This window comes from Lissotriton vulgaris, chromosome 7 (assembly GCF_964263255.1).
Source record: "Lissotriton vulgaris chromosome 7, aLisVul1.2, whole genome shotgun sequence".
In the NCBI taxonomy this organism is placed as follows: domain Eukaryota; kingdom Metazoa; phylum Chordata; class Amphibia; order Caudata; family Salamandridae; genus Lissotriton; species Lissotriton vulgaris.
The window spans coordinates 767368202-767382326 of record NC_141695.1 but is presented as its reverse complement, the minus strand read 5'-3'; positions in this window follow the sequence as shown (position 1 = coordinate 767382326).

Here is a 14125-nt window from a genome sequence, read left to right as displayed (position 1 = left end):
CACATGGCCAGTGCCTGTAGCTGCACTCAAAATGGCCACCAGCCACATGGCATGTCCCTCCCCATGAACACCCCCAAAAATCGAAAAACACTGCAAAATCAGCACAATCCCATTCCATCCATGATGTTTAAATTCAAGACAGCCCACAGAAAGACTAGGCCCCATGCACCACTCACTACCCCTGGTCAAGGCCCCAACAACAGGTCAAAAATCGAAAAACACAAAATTTTACAAAAAAAAAAAATCGAAAAACACAGAAAAATCAGCACAATCCCAATTCATCTATGGCCTCCATGATGTTTAAATTCAAGACAACCCACAGAAATACTAGGCCCATGCAAGACTCACTACCCCTGGCATAAATAAAGGTTGAAAAGTAGGCAAAATGGTTGGAGGCCTAACAACAAAGCCTGCATTCAAAATGGCCACTTGCCTGCCAGCACATGGCCAGTGCCTGTAGCTGCACTCAAAATGGCCACCAGCCACATGGCATGTCCCTCCCCATGAACACCCCCAAAAATCGAAAAACACTGCAAAATCAGCACAATCCCATTCCATCCATGATGTTTAAATTCAAGACAGCCCACAGAAAGACTAGGCCCCATGCACCACTCACTACCCCTGGTCAAGGCCCCAACAACAGGTCAAAAATCGAAAAACACAAAATTTTACAAAAAAAAAAAATCGAAAAACACAGAAAAATCAGCACAATCCCAATTCATCTATGGCCTCCATGATGTTTAAATTCAAGACAACCCACAGAAATACTAGGCCCATGCAAGACTCACTACCCCTGGCATAAATAAAGGTTGAAAAGTAGGCAAAATGGTTGGAGGCCTAACAACAAAGCCTGCATTCAAAATGGCCACTTGCCTGCCAGCACATGGCCAGTGCCTGTAGCTGCACTCAAAATGGCCACCAGCCACATGGCATGTCCCTCCCCATGAACACCCCCAAAAATCGAAAAACACTGCAAAATCAGCACAATCCTATTCCATCCATGGCCTCCATGATGTTTAAATTCAAGACAGCCCACAGAAAGACTAGGCCCATGCTAGACTCAAATACCCCTGGTGAAAAGGCCCCAACAACAGGTCAAAAATCGAAAAACACAAAATTTTACAAAAAAAAAAAATCGAAAAACACAGAAAAATCAGCACAATCCCAATTCATCTATGGCCTCCATGATGTTTAAATTCAAGACAACCCACAGAAATACTAGGCCCATGCAAGACTCACTACCCCTGGCATAAATAAAGGTTGAAAAGTAGGCAAAATGGTTGGAGGCCTAACAACAAAGCCTGCATTCAAAATGGCCACTTGCCTGCCAGCACATGGCAAGTGCCTGTAGCTGCACTCAAAATGGCCACCAGCCACATGGCATGTCCCTCCCCATGAACACCCCCAAAAATCGAAAAACACTGCAAAATCAGCACAATCCCATTCCATCCATGGCCTCCATGATGTTTAAATTCAAGACAACCCACAGAAATACTAGGCCCATGCAAGACTCACTACCCCTGGCATAAATAAAGGTTGAAAAGTAGGCAAAATGGTTGGAGGCCTAACAACAAAGCCTGCATTCAAAATGGCCACTTGCCTGCCAGCACATGGCCAGTGCCTGTAGCTGCACTCAAAATGGCCACCAGCCACATGGCATGTCCCTCCCCATGAACACCCCCAAAAATCGAAAAACACTGCAAAATCAGCACAATCCCATTCCATCCATGATGTTTAAATTCAAGACAGCCCACAGAAAGACTAGGCCCCATGCACCACTCACTACCCCTGGTCAAGGCCCCAACAACAGGTCAAAAATCGAAAAACACAAAATTTTACAAAAAAAAAAAATCGAAAAACACAGAAAAATCAGCACAATCCCAATTCATCTATGGCCTCCATGATGTTTAAATTCAAGACAACCCACAGAAAGAATCAGTCCACCCACCACTGAGTACCCCTGGGAAAAGGCCCCAAAACAGCCCAAAAATCGAAAATCCCAAAATTTTAGTTGCAGCAACTGTAATGCCCCAAACAAACTTACTTGTAAAATTTCTAATCCAACAGTGATCCAAAGAAAGTCAAAAAGGCCTCAAATCCAAAGATCCAGCAGCATCCACAAAAGGTAATCCTTCCAGGTCCACATCCGAATGAAAAGTGACCAGGAGATGGACAAAGCACTGGGAGGAGCCTGCTGAACAGGAACAGGAAGTTGAAGACTATGGGGCACTTCCTTCCTCCCACCCCCCTGCCCCCTCCCCAAAATGGACTCCTCGCTAAAAAAGTGCAGGCAAATGTCAAACTAAGGAGTTATTCACATAAAAATCATCATTTCTAGAAGGTTTATGCTGCTTGCTGGTGGATTTCTTGTGCAGAATTGCAAATTTATATTTTCGCGCGCCGCATCTCAAATCTCGCAATTGCGAAGTACCGCGAGACGTGATCTCGTCGTACTCGCGTTGACAAACTATCGCTGGCAAGCCGCGATGACGTAATCGCGCTCGCCAATTCCCGCGGGATCACACAGCAAGATCCAAAATGGCGCAGCACTCGCAAACTATCGAAAAAAACAACTCGGCAAACGATGATAAACGCCGCGCGCCGCAAAAATTGTATCACCAACGCCGCGCGCCGCCCAAAAAATCCGCTGCGTGCGAATTTGCGGATTTTGCGGGAAATCCGCAAATCTCGCGGATTGCGGATTTCCCGAAAATCCGCAAAATCCGCGAGCGGAACGGATTTTCCGCCCACGCTTAGTTCTGATGAAGTGCCATTAGACCTGCTAGGGGCTCAACAGGCACTAAACATGTTGACCTATAGAACCATTTCACCCCTATAGGACCATCAAATGCATTGAGGGGCTCCTTTATTTTTATTTTTAATTAGGCTAGTGCTCCCATAGAATAAACTCATCCGCTGGAATGCCCTAGAACTATTTTAGGCCACCTATTCACCGCACTACCTAGCCCTTTCACCAGCACTCACCCACGGCTTCATCAAAAGATCTTTGCTAAAGAGCCCCATTCATGGGGGCCCATCGGGCATTGCAGCGACGGCCCGAACAGGAGCGGGCCCTATGATGAAGTATGACATTCTCTGGGGTGTGTGAGGGCAACTCTTAAAAAGACCTCCCTTCCCCTCCCTCCTCTAGGAACTGCACACTATTCTGTTTAATACTGTCCCCCTGGAGCGTGTGTGCAGGACCTGCTTAAATATAGCGCCTGATTCCTCTCGTTTAAGACAAAGTACGTCAATCACAAGAGTTGTAGCTTCAAATGGGTCACAGTGCCACTGCCCGTACTCCACAATGGAAATAAACTGTATATTACACATCGACAAATCTGCAATTAAAGTGTATTCTATCATATACAAACCAATATATGTTTTTTCCCAGACGTCAAGGGGTTAATTCCACCTTAAATAAGCTTCATGATTATGCTACTAGTTGTATTCTACTGTCAATGAATGAGTGAATAATTTATTGTATGATTACTTAAAATCATGACATTAGTAAAAGAATATTGTCACAGTAAAAATATGCAATTAAAACAGTATGTTCTTCTAAGGTTTAAAAAAACAAATACAGTTAGTTGAGGATCTTACAATAAAGCGTCCAATGTGCCACTATTAATAAAAGTGCAGGTACCTTATCCAACTGTTTTTACAAATGCCCCATGGACATGATTGCATGTAAAATGAGCACAACCACAATAAGTTCATGTCCTTTTAATTGTGTTCCTTTGTCCATTGTTAGTTGATCGGTCGGTAAGCAGGATATATTATGCCATGCCCTCATGTTACGATCCAGGAGGCTTACTGTTTAGAAATGACTTTACCTGATGCATTTATTTGCCAAATCTTACCAGGTCCGATGAGGTATTGAGGGAATACAGAAAATGCAGGGCTTCCGCAACCGTGCGTGACCCGTAACCTAGGAAGTGTGGCAGTCTGACGATCATGATGGGTTTTGCCGCTGACTACTTTCGCTATCAGCGCAGCGCTGTGAAAGGCAATGAGATGGGGACTCTGAAATGAAAGGGGGGCCGCTCGGCCCCCTCGCACATATGGCGGGGCACCGGCTTCCCCCCTTCCCTGTATCCTCGGTGGTGGGGCGCGCCCCCCCTTGCCGCGTCCTTATGACGCTGCGGGGGCGCCCCACCACCGATTGGTGCCGGCTCACCGTTGACCTGGAAGAGATAGGAATGCTTCCGGGTCAAGGGGAGGGGCCAGGGGGAGGCGGCCAGTGAGACCTGGTCAACCCCGAATGTATGCCACCAGATAAAAGGCTGGAAGAGCACGGGAGGCGCCCTCTTGCCCCCTCGCTCTCCAGGCCCAATCCGTGCCCCCAGCTAGGGGCTGAATAATTTTATTTTGCTTTGTTTTACAGGTTTGCATCTGACACGCTAGGGATTCCAATCGATCACCCGGTATCGGAGTTCGTCAGACATCGCGGTTTGCAGCGGCGGTCGACAGAAGTTTTTCTCTCGTGGCGGAGGTGGAAACAAGGCAACAGGTGAAGCATCGCTACCCAGGGTCGGATTGGGATCACAATTCGGCCCGGGCACTTACGAAAAAAGTGGCCGACATTCAAGAGCCGTGACCCATATTTAAGGGGCGTGGCCCACATTCAAGAGGCATGGCCCATATTTAAGGGGCGTGCCCTTTCATGAAACACCATTTGCACAGACAAGGAATGAAAGTGGGAGGATACTGTTCTTGCACACAACACAGGGCCAAGGTGACAATGGCCTACATGCTGAGCAACTAAAAAAATAGCAAGGCCCCTTTTTGTCACAAAATTATTCCAGCCCTCCAGCACAGGAGCACCTGAAAAGCAGCGAAGCCCCTGCTATTACTAACCTACTCAGCCCTCCCCAGACCTTCAGCTCAGGAGCACATGAACAGAGGTAAGGCCCCTGCAATTAGTAAATTAATCAACCCTCCAGGCCTTGGGAAAATGTCCTGGCAGGGGAGCACAAAACACAGCTTTCTGGGTCATCCAAGGTAGCCAGGTAGCCAGGGGGGAGGCTGAGGGGAAGCTGGTGCATGGGAAGTGCCTTCCCAGTGTGTTCTGACAGTTTGAGTATTTACCATTTACTGTAGTATTACCCTTGTACCTGTGTATGGTACCCTTTTGTAACTTGCACAAGTCACTTTTCTCTTGTAACACACTGTTTGCTACCTCTCACTTTTGTTTGCTTTAGATACTTGCACAAGTGCCACCATTGCCTACGTAACGTTTGTTCTTGTGCTGGAGTGTCTGCCATTAATTGCAGTAGTATACCACTACTTGTATTTTGTACGCTTTTGTAACCTGCACACATATCTCTTTTTCCTCCTGTAATGTATCGTTTGTTCCTCTTGTATTTTGGTTGCTAACTATTTTCACTTTTGATTCATGTAACTTAACGTTTGCTTTTGTAATTTGTCCACTTATAATTTTCTCCTCATGTATTATTGCTGTTCCTAGTGTGAAGCGCTCTGACACCTTCGGGTAAAGTCTGCGCTATATAAAATCGCATAAATAAATAAATAAAACAAAAAAATTACAAACATCACCAGGCCCCCACAGCAAGACCCATTCTTCCTCGCCCACTATGCCCTGAATGTGAAGGGCTGTGGGCGAGGTGTTAAGACTAACACCGTTTCTGGGCTGCGTGGGCGTCAGGGGGCCGAGGTGCAAATGGCTCAAAGGCCTGAGAAACACCTGGCCCCCAGGGAGGCGATTCTTGCAAACAATCACCCCTCCCCAGCCCAGCCTCAGCTTAATTGCTTGGCAGGGCAGGGGTGAAAGAGAGCCCACAGCTGACAATCGCTGTCTGGCCGCACAGCGAGGCTGCTTTCAATTTTCTGTGTCTCTGTCTCTGTGCACTCTCTGGGCCGGTTTTTTTTCTCCCCTTTCCTAGTCCACTCTCTGTGGACTGGGACAGGGGAGAAAAAAAACGGCCCACAGAGGGCACTGAGGCACCGGCCCTTCGGCCCATTCCCGAATGCCCGCCTTGCCAATCCGCCCCTGTCGCGCTCGCGGTGGCAGAGTCAAGAAAAAGCAGGCCTTTATAAGTAAGGCAGCAGGAGCTGGTTGAGGGAGGCCCGCATTGGCAATTGCTGTTGGCAAAGGGGGTTCTTTTGGTATACGAAGTGCCAGGAGCGGGCGGGCGAGCAGTTTCATGGCACAGCATTGTTGCTTGTTAAGAACCGTGGTGACTGTAGCAACTGCAGGCATTGTGAGGGTTGCAGTCGGCCAAAGAATATATACTCCAGTGTAGCACTCGAGCACTGTTTATGAATATTTAGGTATTATTAGTCAGGCGAAGCAGGGTCGGTCCTGGGTAGCACGTGAATGGGAGACCAAAGTTAAAAGCCCCCTGGGTTTCATTTGCAAAACGCTGGGAAATTATAATTGAGTAAATCTATGATCAGATAGTCAAGCACATTAGTGTATTAAAGCAAACTAGTTCTATTGTAATACAGAACTGGCCCTCTAGCATTGGGCAACGCAAGGGCTTGGGTTCAATTACGAGGTACAATTTTGTTTACAGGAGATAGTACTGTGTTCCAACTTGCCTTTCATCGTGGGTCTTCATTCAGGGGGGGTCCTGTGGTACATTCTGTGTACAGAAAGGGGGAGGGGGAGGGGGGAAGGTGTACGGCAGCTAAGGGCAACTTTCTGTCTGGAGTGATAGTACTGTGCGCTAACTTTCCTTTCATCGTAGGCCATCCCAAAGGGGCACTGCAGATTGAGCTGACGTAGAGTGGCGCGGCGGACAACGCTATTCTTAGGACACAGGCAGGCCTGCATTTCACTGCTTCTGTTGGGCCGCCGGGCTAGAGTGCGCTCACCAAAGCACCCAGGCTAGCTGGTATATTGCGGTCACATTTGTGTGGTGCTTACGGCCAGCTTGTGAGCCTCCAACTTGATACAGGTACAAGGCACATCGTGCCCATTGGTGTGGCATTGGTTTTCAGTGTAGGTTGTTTACCAATCACAAAGGGAGGGAAATGTCTAGTGTGCGCGGCGCTAAGCGTTCCCCCATAGAGCTCATGTTGCAGAGCATGATGCGCAGAATGTCAACTATGGACAGAAAATTGGGGAAAGTGGGTCAGTTGGGGAAGAACGTGGTGGAGATAAGTCAGAGGTTAGATAGTCAAGCAGGGCCATCAGGGAGACCCAAGTGGGTGATAGTGCCCCCTCAACCCAGGGGGGAACTAGATGCTGTGCCTAAATGGAGCAGAGCCAAGAGGAGTTATGGCCAGGCCCCCAAGTCACGAGTGGTAGGGGGGTCACCTGGGATGGTCCCCGATGGAGTGCCCGCACCACTGGCAGAACCCATATCTACTCCGCCAACCCCAACAAGTGTACCAGTGGCAACGGCTCCAGACACACCACCGACACCCCCTAACTTAGCGCCACCGGTGGTCCCAGCAGGGATTACAGGGGTTCCAGTGGGGAACCCGGCACCTACCCCAGTGCGCGACACAGCATCAACCGCCCCAGTCAGTGCAATACCCAGGCTTGGTCAGGTGCCCCCTGAGCTGACGGCACAGATAGCGGCAGTAGTCCCCTGGCTGGGGATTGGGGGGATGCTACCCTCCTTGGGGGATCCCTCCGCAAAAGAAGCGCAAAAAATGGTAGAAAAAATGATGGTAGTCAGAAGTGGCGGTGGGGTGCCTAGCGCACCGATTTCTCCTCAAACAGGTTTGGGTAACGATGCGGGGACAGACAAGAGTGTTGCACCAACTCGAGTCACTGAAAGTGGTAAGGAGGTTGCTTTGCCGGTACTAGGGGAAGGTACAATACCCTCCAGGAGGGAAAGCCTGGCCCAGCATGTTTCACAAGGGGTGAAGGAGTTCATTTGGGCGGGCAAATATGTGAATATATTTTCATTGCTGGTTGATAACAGGGAAATGGAGTATGCCAAGTCACAGAAGGAATGGATGTTTCCTCGCGAATGGTGGACCCAATTGGCTAAATTCAGGGTGGAAGAGACACTAATTAATTGGATTAAAGCCTTTTAGTATTTATGGCAATCACGGCCGAAAGTTCCCCCAACTTGCAGGCAGAAATGGCTTGTTACCAGAGTAGAATTACAATGTTCAGTGACAAGCATGGAGGAGATGGGTGGAAGGAGTATGACATAGCCTTCAGGAAAGCTAAAGAGTTCGACCACTCATTATCCTGGGATAAGGTTGATTCTATTTCATGGTATGACCAGTTTACAGACAGGCAGACAGCGGGTGCGGGCACAAGCTGGAACAAAGGCTATCCCTCCAAACCCCAGCAGCCCTTACGGCCAGCACATGGGGGTGACGCGGCCTGTAAGGCCAGAGGCATTGGGGATCGAAAGGGCGTGTGTTGGGATTTTAACAGACGTACATGCACCAGGGCAGTGGGCACTTGTAAGTTCAAGCACGCATGTTACATATGTGGCCACTCTTCCCACCCAGAAACAGCATGCCGCTCAAAAGGTAACACCTCAGGAAACAGGGGAAGAAGGAAACAGGAATAGGGGGGAGGCTTGCAGGTCGCTCACTCATCCATTGACTTGCTGGCTATGATTCCTTGGTTGAACAGGTACCTGGACCATACCGCTGCAATGATGCTACAGGAAGGTTTCTCACATGGCTTCCGTATCTCAGTGGTGGGATATACCGGGACGCTAGAATGTAGGAATAAACTGTCAGTTAGGCACAACCCAGTTGTGGTGGCTACAAAAATTGAGAAGGAGCTGTGCCTGGGTAGGATAGCGGGTCCCTTTAATGAAATCCCTGTACCTAATTGTGTTTGCTCACCCCCCCGGAGTGGTCCCAAAGAAAGAAAAGGGCGAGTACAGACTCATCCAAAACCTCTCAGCACCTAGGGGTGCATCATTGAATGACGCTATTGACGAAGGCATTTGTAGTGTGAAGTATGCGTCTTTTGACCAGGCAGTGGATATTTTGAGGATTCTTGGACCTGGGGCATTGATGGCTAAATCAGACATTGAATCTGCTTTTCGGCTGCTGCCAGTACACCCCCTAGATCAACACCTGCTAGGTTTTTCCTTTCAAGGCAAATTCTATATGGATATGTGTTTGCGCATGGGTTGTTCAGTTTCATGTGCTTACTTTGAGACATTCAGTTCCTTCCTGGAATGGGTTTTAAGGCAGACAACGGGTCACCATCATGTCATGCACTACCCGGATGACTTTCTTTTGCTCTGCGCAGCGGGCTCACAGGAGTGTGCGTGGGCATTGCAGGAATTTTGCATGCTCATGCGGGCTTTTGGGGTCCCGCTGGCACCAGGAAAAACGGTGGGGCCAGCAACAAGCTTGGAATTCTTAGGCATTGAATTGGACTCAGTTGAGGGTTGTTTCAGGTTACCCAAGGAAAAGATCACGAGATTCAGAGCAGCCCTTCAGCAATGTTTGGCTAAAGATAAAGTGACGCTACAGCAGCTGCAGCAGACCGTGGGTTGGCTGAATTTTGCACTGAGAGTTATACCTATGGCATGCCCCTTCTCCCGCTCAATCGTGCAGGCCATGAAGGGCCTCCAGGAAAAACACCATAGCACTAGACTGTCAGTCAAAGTTGCCAGGACATGCGGATATGGATGGCATTCCTGGAGGATTTCAACGGGCAAAGTAGTGTAGTGCGGCCCCCCCTACTTCGTCGTCGGAGTTAGGTTTTTGGACTGACGCTGCAGGCAGTGTGGGGTTTGGTGCCATACTTGGAAACAAGTGGATGGCGCAACGGTGGCCGGCTTGGTGGGAAGAAGGCGGCTTGACAGCGAACAACGGCTTTCTAGAGCTGTTTCCAATATGGGTTGCATTAAGGGTCTGGCCTGAACATTTGCGTAATCAATCTGTGATCTTCTGGTCAGACAACATGACCGTAGTTGAATGTATTAATCAACAGGCAGCACGGAGTAAGTTTATACTCCGCCTTATGAAGGAGATTGTGTTGAGATGCTTGAAATTGAATGTACAGTTTAGGGCCAAACATGTCCCCGGGGTCTTGAATAACGCAGCTGATGCACTCTCTCGCTTTAAGATGCAGGTATTCAGGGAACACCTACCATCTGCAGAGGCTACACCAGCACACTTCCCAACAACACTTTGGCAAATTGGTGCCCCCAACTACTGAACCTCGTGGCAGCCAGCCTAGCCCCAGGACCAGGACGGCTTACGAAGGGGCGTTTATGTCTTATTGCTGTTTTCTGGGGTAGGCCTGGGAGGTTAAGTGGGATCAAGAGGGGAATTTTACCTTGTACATGGACATGTTGCACAAGGAGGGGCGCTCAGCGGCGACAGCTAGCAGACGCAAGGCGGGCGTCTCTTTCTTTGCGCAGCTAAAGGCGGCCAGAGATCCCACAAACAGTTTCATAGTCCGGAAGGCATTGAGGGGGTGGTGGCGCCTACAAGCGAATACCGCTGACTCCAGACAACCAATAGGTTTAGAGCAGCTGACAGCACTATTGGAGGCCTTGTCTGACACTTGTAGCTCTCCGGGTGAGGTGCTCCTATTTAAAGCCGCGTTTTCATTGGCCTTTTATGGGGCATTACGAGTAAGCAAACTGGTGGCTAACAACAAATTGGACACATTAGGTGGTATCCAGCTGGACAACACAAAAATAATGGGTGATACAATGTTGTTAATCATACTCAAATCAAAAACAGATCAGGAGACTCGGCGGGGATGGCTTGGTACTTCACCGGGCACGGACTAATCCTTGCTGCCCTGTTTCCCATGTAGAGGCATTCATCAGGCAACGGGTAAGCGCGGCAGGGGGAGCATTGTTAATACATGCAGACGGCACCCCATTGACCAGGTTTCAGTTCAAAAGAGTCCTGTCAATGGCGATCAGCAAGGTGGGTTCAAACCCTAAGGATTTTGGGACACATTCTTTTAGAATAGGAGCAGCCACTGAAGCAACAGCGAGAGAGTTGCGTGCCGGCAGTGTAAAGAGGATTTGGAGATGGTCTTCCAACAGTTATAAACGTTATGTGCGGTTGCACATGTTGTGAGGTACAACTACATCACCTGACACCTGCCTTGTGGTTTTTTTTATGTTTCAGTTTCTCGAGCCTGTGACGCAGGGCGGAAACTGGTACCGGTTCATCAGCAGCATCCGTCATCATCACAGCGAACGCAAAAAGACAGAAGGAGGACACATGTAGTATGGGTTGTTGGCCATGCGTATGTTAAACGTGCTACACCCGTTTTCCTTTCAGGCGAATTTAGATGGAGGGCAGAGCAAGAGGGTTTCAAGGTTTCCTTTCATGGTAGGGGGGCTCTGCCTCAGCCAGCTTAGGGGGTTCTTTTCAAAATTACTCGACAAACACACCCCGCCGCCCTCAGTGGTTATCATACACCTGGGGAGAAACGATTTGGTAAAACTGGGCAGGAGGGTCCTTTTGGAAGAGATTATCTCGGTACCGGGTTGGCTTGCAAAGACATGCCCAGGCTGCACATTAGTGTGGTCCCAGTTGATACCTAGGCTACAGTGGAGGGGGGGATTCTGTCAGGGTGTTGAATAACTCGGTAAAGAGGATCAATAACAAGATAGAGAAACTATTTTGAACACCTCAATTACAGAGTATTCCACATGGGTCCATCTGGGGGACCATTTCTACTTGCAGGATGGGGTACACCTGACTGAGACAGGCAATGAGTTACTGACAGAGAATATTTTGGCATGGTTGGAGGGTTTTGCAAGGTAGGTATGACCTTTCAGTATAGGAGTTGTGGGGGGGCCAGAATGTCGGTGAACTATGCTGGCCCGTGGCGGTAAGGTCATGATCAGTGAGCAGCAATTTAAGGTCCTTAGGGGGCATCACCATTCTCGAATGGGGTCGCCCAGGGGAGGGGCCAATGGTCTCTCCTAGAACTTCAGGGGCAGGATATCCGCTTGGTTGGAAGGGTGCAGGGGAGGGAGTCATGCTTTCTTTGGGCTGTTAGCCACCCCGCACGTACACTAAGACGTCATCAAACAGGCAGGGTGAAAGGGCCCTCCTTTTGGTTTAATGGAGTTCACGGAGCCTACGGGGTAACCAGGAGAGGGACGTACTCTCCCGGTAAACGGGTCCTGTCGTGCATGCACACTCATACGTGAGGGCGTAGCAGGATAATAAGGATCTGACACCGGTTAGCGACCTTGCCGTAGGCCCATAAATGCTAGGATGCAAAATTCATACGTAGGATGTTAGATTCGGTTAGGAAACACGCTGTATTAGACATTTGTTAAGGTTAGCCCTTTTATACCTGTCTACATTGCTGTAAATCTAATGTTAGAATTTTGCATATTAATGATCGTGTAAATAACGTTTTACTTCAACAATTTTTATTTGTTTTCATGTTTTAATAAATACGGCCGGGGGTCGTGAGACCCCCTGCCTTCCAAAGAAAACTCCTCGCATGGCTAATACTTTAAGGGTTGATGTGGTGGTGCACAGGACAGGGAGGGGGTGGTCGGTGGTCCCAGACCATAAGGAAAGCGGCCCCGTCACACGTATGGCGGGGCACCGGCTTCCCTCCTTCCCCGTATCCTCGGTGGTGGGGCGTGTGCCCCCCCTTGCCACGTCCTGATGACACTGCAGGCGCCCCACCACCGAATGGTGGTGGCTCACCGTTGACCCAGAAGTGATAGGAATGCTTCCAGGTCAAGGGGAGGGGCCAGGGGGAGGCGGGCCAGCGAGACCTGTTCTGCCCCCCATGTATGCCACCAGATAAAAGGCTGGGAGAGTGCAGGAGGTGTTCTCTTGCCCCCACGCTCTCCAGGCCCACTCCGTGCCCCCAGCTAGGGGCTGAATAATTTTCCCACCCACCAGCCATTGAAGCAGAATTTCAAGTTATCGGTAGGTCGGTCTTACCGTTGATGGTGCTATGTCATTGTATATATTGTTTGGTGTACATTTTTCCTTAGGCCTTTTTTTCCCCTTTCACAGGTTGTAGTATTGGAATCTGAGCAATTTTGTGTGCAATAAAGTGCGTGTACTTGTTTTTTCCCTAAGGCCTTTTTTTCCCTTTAACAGGAACCATATTTGTCGTATTTATTGTAATTCTTGGTCAGGCGGTAAGGTCATGATCGGTGAGCAGCAATTTAAGGTCCTTAGGGGGCGTCACCATTCTCGAATGGGGTCGCCCATGGGGAGGGGCCAATGGTCTCTTCTAGAACTTCAGGGGCAGGATATCCACTTGGTTGGAAGGGTGCGGGGGAGGGAGTCACGCTTTCTTTGGGCTGTTTGCCACCCCGCATGTACACTATGAGGTCATCAAACGGCGCAGAGTGAAAGGGCCCTCCTTTTGGTTTAATGGACTTCGCTGAGCAAACGTGATAACCAGGCGAGGGACGTACTCTCGCGGTAACCGGGCCCTGTCGCTAATGCGCACTCATACGTGAGGGCGTAGCTGGATAATAAGGATCTGACACCGGTTAGCGACCTTGCCGTAGGCCCATAAATGCTAGGATGCAAAATTCATACGTAGGATGATAGATTCGGTTAGGAAACACGCTGTATTAGACATTTGTTATGGTTAGCCCTTTCATACCTGTCTACATTTCTGTAAATCTAATGTCAGAATTTTGCATATTAATGATTGTGTAAATAATGTTTTATTTCAACAATTTTTATTTGTTTTCATGTTTTAATAAATACGGCCGGGGGTCATGAGACCCCTGCCTTCCAAAGAAAACTCCTCGCATGGCTAATGCTTTAAGGGTTGATGTGGTGGTGCACAGGACAGGGAGGGGGTGGTCGGTAGTCCCAGACAAAATGTGCGGGTAACTGGAGCCATAATCCCACTGATTTCACCTCCGGCTTGGCTCAATTTATTAAACTCGTCACGTGGTGTGGGACATACCACACAACACAGCGAATGAAGGGGGAACAATAAAACCTTCCCTCAAGTCCACACACAGTGTTTGACCCCGTGTCGCACCTGTTCCATCACAGGAGTGACACTACATTCCTCCCCAAGCAGATCTCAATATACAGTATAAATGCGTAACTTAAAAACACCCTGGGCAACAGCAAAAAGCGTTGTTCAGTGCACATCAACACAATAAGATGCACCAACTGGGCATACCCAATCACATGACAAAATGGAAACGTCTTACATGAAATGATCCTTCGGTCTACTGGACAG